Here is a 14,263-nt window from a genome sequence, read left to right as displayed (position 1 = left end):
CTATTGTGCAAACATCTTCATTTGTTTTCAAATTAGAAACCTAGGCCTTAAGCCTCTGATTTTTCAAACTTCATTTTCATAACACTTCTTTTGAATTGAATTCTAATCATACTTTGACCATTTTTGTGAATAATCCTAATTGGTTAATTCCACTCATTCAATTGTTTTGTGGCTTTGTCCATTCTTGATAAGTTTTCATACATTAGCCATAGGTTTGATTTATCCTAGTTGGTTGATGTTAATCTCACCTTTTGTCCTTAGTGATTGAATTGTAAGACTTCCTTGCTTATTATAGGGTTAACCCCTCACTAGCAAGTTGAAGCTTTTCTCACATGGTGGACTTGTTGTTTGTATAAGGTTGAGTTTTCTCCCGTGGATAACGAAAGACCTTAGGGCTTCTGTTTTAAAATCAATCCACTCATATTTTGGAAATCTTTTAGCCGAACTACGGCGTTTTGATCCTTACCTTCCATGGAAAGGTACGTAGGCAACGGGTTCATCCGTTCAAACACAAAAATAATAACTTGTATATTCTTTTCTCATCCCTTCAATCCATGTTTGCACAATAAATATTTCATAAACAAATAACTTTTCGTACAACAAGTTGTGAAAAGGGCTCCCTAGGAGTACCTAGGACGTTTTGGGTGCCTAACACCTTCCCATTGCGTAATTAACCCCTTACCCAGATCTCTGATCTTTTCATTGGTTTTCTATGTGTAATACTTCTTAGGCTTTTGTTCGCTTTTTAGCCATTCCTTTGGATAAATAAAAGTGCGGTGGCGACTCGATTCTTTGTATGCTTTTCTTTTGATTTAATCAATAAATCATAAAGCGACGAATACACCGCTACAGTCATCCAAACCAACGTATGAGATTAAAAAAAATTAAACTGAATCAATGGCTTAGAACCTTGTCACCTCGATGCCGGAGCAAATGGTCGGTCACCTTCTCAGGCGAATCTCGCTGGAGTGGTTCAGTCATCACCATGATTAAAATAAAAAAAGAGGACATGATCTGAAAGAGAAAATGACGTAGAGCACGAATCTGACCTGAATTTTAACTAACTCCAAATATATAGAAAGATATGAGGAGTTGAATTTTGAGGTATGTCAACTGAGTTACTTCAATTTAACCTCAAAGCAACTCAATCTTCTTGCCTACATTGGTAGGACTTCAGACAACCAAAGATCCAAGAGAATTGATAAGAATTGAGTGAGAATCGAAGAGAAGAATTTTTTTGGAAAATACCTTCAATGTTGTGCAGAACTTGCTCTTCCTTGCTTCAATTCTTGTTTGATCTTGCTCCAATGACTTGCAGAAGTGGATTAGGAAACATAAGAAGCTTTGGATCCTGGAGTTTTTTAATCTCCAAACAGTGAGATTCAAACTCATTTTTCTAGTGAAAATGTTCAGGCTTTCCTTTGAATTGTGAGAGTTTGAAGAGTGGGGGCAAAGATGGCACACAGGGTCCTCTGAAATGAGCTCAGAGGGTCTCTATTTATAGCAATTGGAAGTGTTATTTGCACACTTGAAGTTTCTTCCAAAATTGGCAATGTCATGCACAAGCTTGCATGGGTGTGTACATGCCCATAAAGCAATCCAATTAGGTCCAAATGCAATTATTCTGAAGTTGGAATGAAGCTTGAATGGCAAGGCAATGTGAAATGGTCATTTGAAGTTTTGATTTTACCAATTGATGCAGGTCTGTTAACACCATGCGCAACCCTAGCAAACCTCATCCAAAATGAATGAATTATGACTCTTTGGAAAGCTTAGATCAAGATGAATGACTCTTATGTTTAACACTTTTCCATTTGGAACTTGGATCGTGGTGAATTTTGAGGTGGAAGTTTGGAAATTTCAACATGTTGAAATAATTTCTAAGCGTCAAGTCATATACTTCATTGTTCTACCTTACTAAACTTTTTACGTGAGCTCCAAATGATAAAAGTGTCTTCATCAAAGTTGTATCTATTTCAAAGAACTTAAAAATGGTCACCAATTTGACATCATTTGGATTTAGAATGAGAGAGTTGTGCATTTTTGAAGTTGAGGAAAATCACTTGTTCAATGGTATTGGTCCAAAATGACCCATAATGTATCCTCATATCACACGCTCATAAAAGTTGATTTAGCTCTTACTCCAAACATCAAATTTTAAGTAGACATATTGAATTGTATTTTTCAACTTGGAAAGCTTTCATCTCATAAACATTGAGCAATTTATGGCCTTAGGAAGTTGACTTTCAAATTAGGGTTTAGACAAAATGACCTATAATGTTTCAACATAGAAAGTGATTTTCCAAGCCAAATTAGCTATAGACCTAAACATTAAAGTTGTTTGGAATATCATTTAGAGTAACTTTTCTCTTGGAATAATTTTCATATGATGCAAATTGTAGGAGATAGGGTCAAGGGAGACACAGTTTTGATCAGATGAATTCATCTGGCCAACCACCATCAACCAACTTGCTAACTTGCAATTCTCTTGACTTTTTAGGCTCATGGTAGATCATATATGCATAATATGATGAATTTTGATGTGTCCCTTGAGAAATTTGATCAATTGATGAGGAAGCTTGTTGGAAAGTTACTCAAGATACCCAGACAAACTAGGGTTTCCAAGGCAAACCAACTCCAAACTCTTAAAGAAATCTTGATCAAAATAACATGAAAAGATCATTGGGGCTCATATATGATGCTTAGAGACATTGTGGATCATTCCTTGGTTGTGATCTTAGTCATGTGAACTTGATAGATCAATTGGGATCATGCCCTACCTACAAAAGAGTAGACAAATGCAAAGACATATTTTTGGTATTTTGGTTAGAAAAATGATAATATACAAGTTACAATCACATGGTGTTTGGTGATCTCTACCAAAACAAACCCAATGAAAAGGGGTAAGGAGGATGCCAATGTGTCATCCCAATGCTAGTGCATATGATAAAATTGCATGAGGGATCTTAGGGTCAAAATTGGGGTCTTACAGAAACGACTCCAAGTTGAAAAGCGCTCATGGAAAAAATCTCAAAGCAAATAACCAAAATGGCATCACGTTCGCTGTTGCCATCACTTACGCTCGCGTCTTGGTGTCAATTGGATTCGGCTTCATGCATTTTCATCCATGGCAACAACACATTCCTTCAGAAAATGGCATCTCTCTTCAGTTGGTGACGTTGCACCCTCCCATTTTGAAACTCACCTAAAGCACATGAGCAAAAGCGGATTCAACTTTGCCATGCAACTTCCACAAATAGAGATTGATCATCGTCTTCATCAAGCCCGATTTGCACGATTCAACATCAACAACTTCGAAGCTCTTCACATCTTACGTGCAGAATGAAGGAGCATCACATACGCATTGATAAATTGAAGTAAGAAGAAGACACTTACCGGATCGGCGTGGCGGTAGAAACAGGTAAGAGTTTTGGATCGATCCTCTTCTTCCTCACTTCTGATTTTGCTTCTAAAATGTTTCGAATTATTACGTTGTGGTTGTTGTGTTGCAGATTTGTCATTACGATTAATTTGCACTGCAGAAGATGAATGTGGGATAGAAGGATGAAGGTGAAATAGAAGATGATAAATCGAGTTTTTTGTAGAAATGGAAGTTTTGATGTAGAACTGGGATTCTGTTAATGCAACAAGAAGAAGAACCCCCTAATTCTGAGGAGAATGAGGTATATATAGCAATGAGATTCAGTTATCAAATTCATCTCCAATTCACCTTTATCTCATATTGAATTTAGAGTTAGTTACAAATTAAAAGCAGTTAGAAAGTTAGTTAGGGCTTTGCTAATTCTGTTAGTTCTCTGAGTTTGTGCCACTGAGTTAGTTATTCTTAACTGAAAAAATTGTTAGAGCTAAGAGGTGAATTAGTTAGTTATGTTATGACAACTGTGAATTCTTCCATTATAAACGGTTAGGGGAAAAGTTAGTGAAGTTAAAACTTGGGTAGTTAAGTTTATGAATTTCTGTTAGTGAATTGAGGACAAATAAATGACTGTTATGTCCTGTTAGAAATGTTAGTAATTTCTACATGTTAGTGTACTAACTTGATTTTTCATGGAATGTGGTTTATTTTGGTGGTGTGCAATGCTGTTGTTTTGAACTGGTAATATCTATTAAATAAGGTTTCTTAATTTAATTAGTTTCTCTGAACTTCTGCTAAAATATTCCACATGTTAATCCTACTATTAGTTTCATAACGCACCTTTTAGGTTTTCTTTGAACACCACCAAAATAAACCATATTCCAGGACAAATCAAGTTAGCACACTAACATGTAGAAATTACTAACATTTCTAACAGGTCATAACAGTCATTTATTTGTCCTCAATTCACTAACATGAATTCAGAAACTTAACTACCAAAGTTTTAATTTCACTAACTTTTCCCCTAACCGTTTCTAACGGAAGAATCCACAGTTGTCATAACATAACTAACCAATTCACCTCTTAGTTGCAACAATTTTTTCAGTTAAGAATAACTAACTCAGTGGCACAAACTCAGAGAACTAACAGAATTGGCAAAGCCCTAACTAACTTACTAACTGCTTTTAATTTGTAACTAACTCTAAATTCAATATGAGATGAAGGTGAATTGGAGATGAATTTGATAACTGAATCTCATTGCTATATATACCTCATTCGCCTCAGAATTAGGGTTTTTTTTCTTGCTGCATTAACAAAATCCCAATTTTGCATAAAAACTTCCATTTCTGCATAAAACTCCATTCATCATCTTCTGCTTCACCTTCATCCTTCTATCTCACCTTCATCTTCTGCGGCGTAAATAAATCACAACGACAAATCTGCAACATAAAAACCGCAACACAAGAATTCACAACATATCAGAAGCAAAATCACAAGTGAGGAAGAAGAGGATCGATCCAAAACATGTACTTGTTTCTACCCCCACACCGATCCGGTAAGTGTCTTCTTCTTGCTTCAATTTATCAATGTGTATGCGATGCTCCTCCATTCTGGGTGTAATATATGAAGAGCTTCGAAGTTGTTGACATTGAATCGTGCAAACTGGGCTTGATGAATACGATGATCGATCTTTATTTATGGAAGCTGCGTGGCAAAGCTAAATTCACTTTTGCTTGTGTGCTTTAGGTGAGTTTCAAAATGGGAGGGTACATCGTCACCAACTTAAGAGAGACGTCGTTTCCCGAAGGAACGCGTTACTGCCATGGATGAAAACACGTGAAGCCGAATCCAATGGACACCAAGACGCGAGCGGAAGTTATGACGACGGGGAATGCAATGTCGTTGTGGCTGTTTGCTTTGAGCTTTTTTTCGTAAGCACTTTTCAACTTGGAGTCGTTTCATCCATGTTTGTTGCTTCTTTGTTGATAAGCATTTTGGCTGCAGCTTTTGGATGAGTTTTTATTTTTAGCTCATGGTGCTGGATTCAACTCTATGTTTGGTTTGGTACTGGGCCTAAAGCCCAAGTGATTTTGGCTGCATCACACACTTTGACCTTGCCTCACCCCTGGATTGTGACTTTGGGCCAAGGTTCATTCACATTGCTCTTTGCACCTCTTATTCGCGGTTAACACCCCAAGGCCCATGATAGTCTTTCTTGGCCCATTTCCATTCTTTACTTTAGTTTTTTTGTTTGTTCTTATTAATTAGGATATGTTAATTATGTTTAAACTTGATTAGTGTATTAATTAGATAATTTTAGAATTGGATTTTTATTCAATAAATCTTGATTAATTCTCAGAAATAATAGATTTTAGATTAAGTGGGTTAAATACTTTTAGATTAAAATACGAATTAATTAGAGTTTTTAGAATCTTTTTAGAATTTTAATTAGATTTTAGAAATATTAGAAATTGATTAGGATTATTAGAAATCTTTGGATAATTAGAATTTCTAGAATATTTGATTTTTAGGATTGGAGTTTAATTAGAATTTCCATGATTAAAATTTTAATTCAAAATTAATGATTTTGTGAAATGACCATTTTGCCCTTGGGCCTAAAATCTTGATTTTTTTTAATACATGCTTCCTTAGCTTATGGTTTTAATCATATTTGTCTGATTCTTACTTAGTTGATTAATCCAATAGGTTTATTATTATACCTAGTTCAACTAATATTTTCAACCCCATTGACTGGTGTTGACCAAAGGTCACTTTGGTCAACCAAATCCTTTGTAATTGTGTTGTAAAACCCCAAACCTATCTGAGTGATCAAAAGACCCTTTATCACTTGATATGGCAAGTTCATTACGATTAAGCTATTGTGGATACACTGAATCTCTAGAGCTCAAGACCTCAAGGTTCAAATGCAAGATCAAGACTTCAAGTCAACATCAGTTAAGTATATCTAGCAAATTGGACTACTTAAGCACAACAAAGGTATCAACACTTGACAAGTGCGACTCAAATTTTAAGCTATAAGCCTTAAGCAATAAGGAATGATGAGACAAAGTTTCTCCTACCCTTGTCTAGGATGACTTTGCGTACGGGGCGTAGGCCCTAGTTATTCAAAGCATTCGCCCTCATTCGTAGACTTTAGCACAATTTGTATCAAACAAATTTCAAGTCTTTTCAATACAACAAACACCATAGCATCATTAAGATCAATAATCAGAAGCCTCTAACAACACTTGTCAATCATGATAAGGGTTACACGCTATGAGCCTTAAGTAATGAGGAATGATGAGACATAGTTTCTCCTACCCTTGTCTAGAGTGACTTTGAGTACGGGGCATATGCCCTAACAATTTAAAGCACTTGTCCTTGTTTATAGACTTTAATGCAATTTGAATCATGCAATTGACAAGTCTTCTTCAAGCAAACATCAATCTTTCAACACTTCAACAGTGAAGCATCATTACACATCAATCCTCCTTCAGTATCAGACTCTCCTCCTGGATGTTCATACATTTCTTGGGATCATTACTTTGGGGTTACATACCCATTTCTCAATCAATTACTTCATGCATTGCCTTTTAGTTCAGACAATGGCATGCTTTGTTGCTTGCCTCAAGGTGAAGACCCTGGCAACTTCTTTTAGCCTATGGAGTACAGACTCAGGCTTTATTCCTTGCCTATAACGTGCAGACCCTGGAAATTTCCTTCAGCCAATGGAGTACAAACTTTGGCTTTATTCTTTGACTACAAGGTACAGACCTTGGCATCTCACGCATACAGTTCAGACTATAGCATCTTTATTCTTTGCATATAAGGTGCATACCTTGGCATCTAGCCCATACAATTCAGACTGTGGCTTACTTTGTTCCTTGCCCATAAGGTGCATACCTTGGCATTTAGCCCATGGAGTACAAACTCTGACTTTGCTTCCTGCCCACAAGGTGCAGACCTTGGCAACTTCTTTTAGTTTGTGGAGTACAAACTTTAGCTTTATTCCTTTCCTATAAGATACAGATCTTGGCATCCTTACCCATTGAGTTCAGACTCTGGCCATCCCGACTTTGTCTATACAGTTACAAACTTTGACATATTATCTTTCCTACAATTCAGACTTTGGCATTCATTGATCCAACCCATGGAGTTCATACTTTGGCTACCTTTTTCCTTTTGCCCTATATAGTTCTGACTATGGCACATCTTTATGCTCATGCCCCATAGTGTTCATCTGTCTTTCCCTATGGAGTTCAGACTATGGCTATATCTCACTCTGCCTTGTGGGATGCATACCTCGATAATACTTTCCTACACAGGGAGTCTCAGACTCTGGTAGCATCTTTGGTTCAGACAATGCCTTCATTAATACCTTGTGGTTGATTACCATCATTGGTTGATGACACACTCTTGCTTTTAAGCAATTTTCTTTGCCTATTGACAATCCTATCAAATATCATCTTATTGTCAACCTTAGTGGGATAAACTACGAATGCTCTGATTTTATCATTGCACGATGAGAATATGTAGGCACGAGGGTTTGAATCCTCCACGAGCATACTTATTTATTCTTCTTTCCTTAGGGCGTTTCCCCACTCATCTCCATGATGCATTCATAATCTACCTCCATTCACTCCATATGATATACTCTTGCTTTGAGCCAAATACATTATCTCTTTGTGCTCCATCTTGTGTCACCTTGTGAACCAAGAGTTGTTTGGCTCGTACCCAAACACTTAATTCTCCTTGTTTTCGGCTATACCATATAGTGGCAGACGCTTCTGGCTAGTCCACATATTGGTCAACGCCAATTTTACTCTTGGGTTCATATTTCACCCCTTTTGGAGTTCAGATCATACTAATCCTTTGGTTTAGACCATACCTTTATCACACTTCTTTTCACCTCCTACCACTAGTTCTTTAAACTATGGAGCTTTGAATCCCTCATTGCACTATAAGTGTACGTAGGCATGAGGGCCTTAATCCTCATCAAGCACTTTATCTATTTTTTTATTTACCCCCTATTCTTTTACGAGTAATCCTTAAATATCACACCCATTCGAGCGAGAACAATCAAAACGGTTCCCATGGAGTACCATGGATGTAAGGGGTGCTAATACCTTCCCCTTGCATAACCGACTTCCTTACCTAAGCATATCTCTTTTCACCGGGTTTTATCGATGTTTTCCCTTTCCTTCGGGAATAAATAAAGTTTGATGGAGACTCTATTGTATGTTCGAGAGTGCGATACGTTCGGGTATATTTCCGCTAGCTTCAGCTGGCGACTCTGTTGCGGAATTGATTCTTGGAGCATTTCCTAGTCGCTAAAAGGAGTCGAGCCTAGTTTTGATTGATTTCTTATCTTGCTCAGGGTGTTTATCTTTGCGCTTTAATCGCTTTATCATTATACTCATTTGCTCTATATTATGGATATTATATGTTATACTCTCTGTTGGGTTGGGCTATTATTACATGAGAGAAACACTCTATACCCGAGCTTGAGTACATACACAAGATAACAATGTGACTAGAATCATGTTTGACCTCCGTGGAGTTATTTTGTGATTATGGTTGACACGAGACGTCACACTTAGAGTAGATCCTTTTAGGAGCACCATTTTCCGACGAGTCAGTCGTCTAAGGCAATGGTATCTCAAAATGGGTCATTGACTCTAGGAACCTTTTAGGTTGTCTTTGTGAGAGGGATATAGGTTTTTCGGCAGGAAACCATAGACTCTACATACCTCTATTCTCATGGACGTCAAACCTTTGGTCATGCATCAGGCAGTATGCGCACACGATCCGAATTATTTTATGCTGTTGACATACATTATTGCATATCATTATTGCATTGTTGTATATACGCCGGAGTTTTGACCCTGAGTTATTATGCAATTAATACTTTGAATATATGGATATTTCATAATTATTTGCATTCCATCCCCAACATGTGCATTCATGCATTTGCATCTCATGTCTATCAACCAGAAAAAGCTCACCTTGTCCTTTCTTCAGCTAGAAATACAACAACTCTTCGACACCAATACTTATAAGTGTTGGAGAATTGCCATCCAAGGCGCAGCGGAATTTAAAAATTTCTCCATTTAGTGTTCCTTACGAATGGGCATGATCAGTGATAGAATCGTTACCTCTTGTGGCGATTCAAACCTTTGGTGCAGATCTCTGATAATGATCAAACCTTTGATACAAATCCACGGGGCGATCACGAACGTTGAACGATGACAACGTCTCTACTCAGTCCACACGAACGGATTCCTTCAATCGCAGTGCTAGCTGTTATGAATGAAGGCTTTGAGTGAGAGAGAGATACGAAATTCCAACTCTTCAGTTGTGTTGTATTCCCTTACAAAGCTTCTGCACAAGAGCTCTATTTATAGAACCACTTGTGTGGGCTTCAAGCCAAAAAGCCCACTTAAGTGCATTTTGGCCTATATCTCATAATATGCCAAAATCACTTAAGTATTTGGTACCTTACCATATTTCGTATTCTACTTAAGTACACCGTACCTTACGATGTTCCTTAATTATTCTATCTCTCATCAATCCGTCCTTTGTGTGTGACCCTATAGGTTTTCGCGACGTTGGCAATTATATTAAATCACACATTTAACATAATAAATAGTGAGCGGTATCTAGCAACACATCACTGCTACCCAAGTCACGAAAATGTCATGTGATTTGACAAAACCTCCTGTGATAATAATTATGTGTACAATTACCCCTTTGCCCTTATGTCTATATTGAACACAAGGTATAGACCGTGTCACCCTTGTCCAGTTCAATATTGGGCCATAGACATTTATCCTGTTACGCAGGATTGGCAAATTCCATCTAGGACACTCATGTCCCTCAGCATGCTTCGTGGAGTACCCATCAACTGTCTTTATGGTTATCCAGTTACGGACAATGTTGGATCAGCAATAAAGCACTCGACTCTACATCTAGGATCCATAGTGGTTTCAGGTCGAAGAGTGGTATACACTATTATCACCATGAGAATAACTTATGAAACTTTGCATAACTTTCTATATAGTATTCTCATAGCGGGTCAATCCGGTATAAATATTACTCCTAATATTCATACCTATGTTTAAGACTTGATAACTCTTTATCCATGATCCATGATATGTGATCATCAGTCTACAAACATAATAGTCTTAATGCTTTAATGTTATCCCACTTCACATTAAAGCTCGACTACGGATACTTTAAGAATAGTGCCCTTATGTTTAATGTGTTCTCATGATTAAGTCACACTTAATACATTAAACGGACTATCTATTCTAGGGACTTTATTAATCAACCATAATAAAGAAAATGCCTTTTATTATTAATAAATAATTCGATACAAGTACCAAAAATATTGGCCTCTAGGGCTTACACCAACAATCTCCCACTAGCACTAGAGCCAATCAGACATACCCCGTATGCCCATTGATCTAGTATGGCCATCATGCTTCTGCTGCGCAAGAGGCTTTATCAGTGGGTCAGCTATATTGTCTAGTGTAGGTACTTTACATATTTTCACATCTCCTCTATCTATTATCTCTCGAATGAGATGATAACGCCTAAGTATGTGTTTGGATCGTTGGTGAGATCTAGGCTCCTTAGCTTGTGCGATAACACCATTGTTATCATAATAGAGACCAATGGGATCCACAATGCTAGGGACTATGCCAAGTTTATTGATCCAAACAGCTTCCTTTGCTGCACTTAAGGCAGCAATATACTCAGCCTCAGTTGTAGAATCAGCAACTGCATCTTGCGTTGAACTTTTCAAGCTCACAGTGCCACCATTTAAGCAAAACACATAACCAGATTGAAATCATTCATATTAAAGCGTCTCAGCACTTTGTCTATGTACTCTGAATTAGGCCAAGCATTTCATGATCTATCTCTATAGATTCTGATAGGCTGCTTCACCCAGGTCCTTCATAGAAAAGTATTTCCCCAACCAAGCCTTTACTTGTTGCAGGGTAGGGATATCGATTCTAATGAGTAATATGTCATCTACATATAATACCAGGAATACGATCATGCTCCCACTAACCTTCTTGTAGACACAAGGCTCATCTTCGTTCTTGATGAATCCATACAGCTTTATTGTTTCATCAAGGCGAAGATTCCATGAGTAGGTCACAGGCTCATCTTGATCCATGAGTAATACATCACCTTGATCAGATATCCATATATCTCAGGTAGGTGACGTATCCTGCCTGACCTACGCTGGTCTTGTTCTATTTGAGCAGGTTGCTCTTACACAACTACTTGTGTTTCCTGCTCTAATTCCTCCATAGGTGTATCGATACTTTGTGATTCTTGAATTTCTTCAAGTTCTACTTTCCTCCCACTGATTCCTTTGGAAATAAAATCCCTTTCCAGGAAAACTCAAGTTCGAGCGACAAACACTTTGCCCTCAGAAGGATTATAGAAATAATATCCTCTTGTTTCTTTAGGATACCCCACAAATAAGCGTTTGTCAGATTTGGGCTCAAGCTTAGTTGAAATTTGTCGTTTCACATAAACTTCGCAACCCCAAATCTTCATGTAAGACATATGTGGTCTCTTACCACTCCATATCTCATATGGTGTCTTTTCAACCTTTTGGATGGAACACGGTCAAGTGTGTAAGCTGATGTCAATGGTGTATGTCCTCAAAAGGAGTTTGGAAGATTGGTGTGACTCATCATGGATCGGACCATGTCCAACAGGGTTCGATTTCTTCTCTCAGATACACCCTTCCATTGGGATGTTCCAGGAGGAGTAAGTTGGGATAGGATCCCACACTCTTTCAGATGGTCATCAAACTCTAGGATTAAATACTCACCACTTCGATCTGATCGAAGAGTTTTAATATTATTACCCAGTTGGTTTTGTACTTCATTCTTGAATTCCTTGAACTTTTCAAAGGACTCTGATTTGTGTTTCATTAAATACACATAACCATATCTACTGAAATCATCAGTGAATGTGATGAAGTACTGAAAACCTCCTCTGGCTGGTATGTTCAGTGGTCCACATACATCAGTATGTATGAGGGCCAAAAGATCATTAGCTCTTTCACCTTTTCCTGTGAATGGAGATTTTGTCATCTTTCCAATTAAACAAGATCTGCATGTCTCATATGATTCATAATCAAAAGAGTCCAACAATCCATCTTTATGGAGTTTGGAAATGCGTTTCTCATTTATGTGGCCTAATCGACAATGCCAAAGGTAAGTTGGATTTAACTCATTAGGTTTCATCCTTTTAGTATTAATGTTATAAATTGGCACTTCAAGATCAAGGACATATAATCCATTGTTCATTTGAGCAGTAGCATAGAATATATCATTCAAATAAATTGAACAACAATTGTTCTTTATTATGAATGAAAAACCGAACTTGTCCAAACAAGAAACGGAAATAATATTCCTACTAATTGCTGGTACATAATAACAGTTCTCTAACTGAATTATTAAACCACTAGGTAAAGTCAATTCATAAGTTCCTACGGCTAAGGCAGCAACCTTTGCTCCATTGCCAACTCGTAGGTCGACTTCACCTTTTGCCAAATCTCTACTCCTTTTCAGTCCATGCACATTTGTACAAATGTGAGAACCGCATCCAGTATCTAATACCCATGATGCAGAAGTAGATAAATTGATTTCAATAACAAAAATACTTGAAGTTGGAGTCTCTACTCCTTTCTTCCTATCTTTCAGGTACTTTGGATAGTTCCTCTTCCAGTGTGCGGTCTTACCGCAATGGAAGCAAGTGCCTTCCTTTTCTATGCTTCCACTAGGCTTCAAGGCAGCACTAGTGGGTTTGGGTTTGGCAACTTCCTTGCCTTTCCCTTTATCATATTTGAGGACAATCCTCATGTCTCGGTACCAATCCAGAAAATTTGTCCCAGACAATTTTTCTTTGTTAAGGTTTGATCGCAATATGTTGTTAGAGGTGTTTGTTGTCATGGTAATCTACACAAGGATTAATGAAAATATAAGTATCATTGACATATTTAATTAGGCCTTTAATTAAATATGCTCCCACTATTTTACTCAAAACAAATGACCCTCATCATCTGATTCGGAAAATCCCGTTGGAAGATTTTCTAGTGGGTCGAGATCCATATTTCACTTCGTTCTAAGTCCGCGTAGGCGGATTACACAAAACTAGGTTATTTAGGTAGGAACTCCTTCCAATTGTATCTCATACAACTCTCGAAAATTTCAATTGGGTGAATAACTCCTTATTCCAATCCATCATATGGATTATTCCCAACTCTTGCTTCTAAACATATATATAATCTTATTATAATTTGTTTAGTTAAGTTTGACCCATTGTTTTAACAGTTGGATATTACAATTATCCCATCGCACCTTACTAATATAGAACATGCACCTCGCGTAGGCGAAACCTACATTATTCGATACTAGTCTTGATGAGTGTTAAAACTTGGAAAGCTTAAAACTTAATATTTAGTTTTGAGGGAATTGTAATTTTCTGATCTCACCGGCTTGTTTATCATATAAACCGTCTCTCACATGCATCAACATACATTCACATGCATCAACATACATACATACATAATGAAACAGTTATGGCCCCTAGCGCAATTGTTCTCCCAAGCCAATGAGAGAACCTAAGCTAACCTACAACGATCTAAGCTTCTCCAAGCAAGATCTTCAAGGTTGTCCTCCTTTGGCATTGACTTCTTTGCTTTCTTCATATCATTACATTACATGAAAGAAACTCGTTTTACATACGAGGGAGTGAGATGAGAAAAGAAGTTACATTTGGGAGATTAAGAGAGAGGCACGACACGCAGGTCGTATTTTAAAAACCCAAAATAAAACAAAGGAAAACTAAGGCCATAAC

This window comes from Lathyrus oleraceus, chromosome 3 (assembly GCF_024323335.1).
Source record: "Lathyrus oleraceus cultivar Zhongwan6 chromosome 3, CAAS_Psat_ZW6_1.0, whole genome shotgun sequence".
NCBI classification, from domain to species: domain Eukaryota; kingdom Viridiplantae; phylum Streptophyta; class Magnoliopsida; order Fabales; family Fabaceae; genus Lathyrus; species Lathyrus oleraceus.
This window is presented reverse-complemented; position numbering follows the sequence as displayed.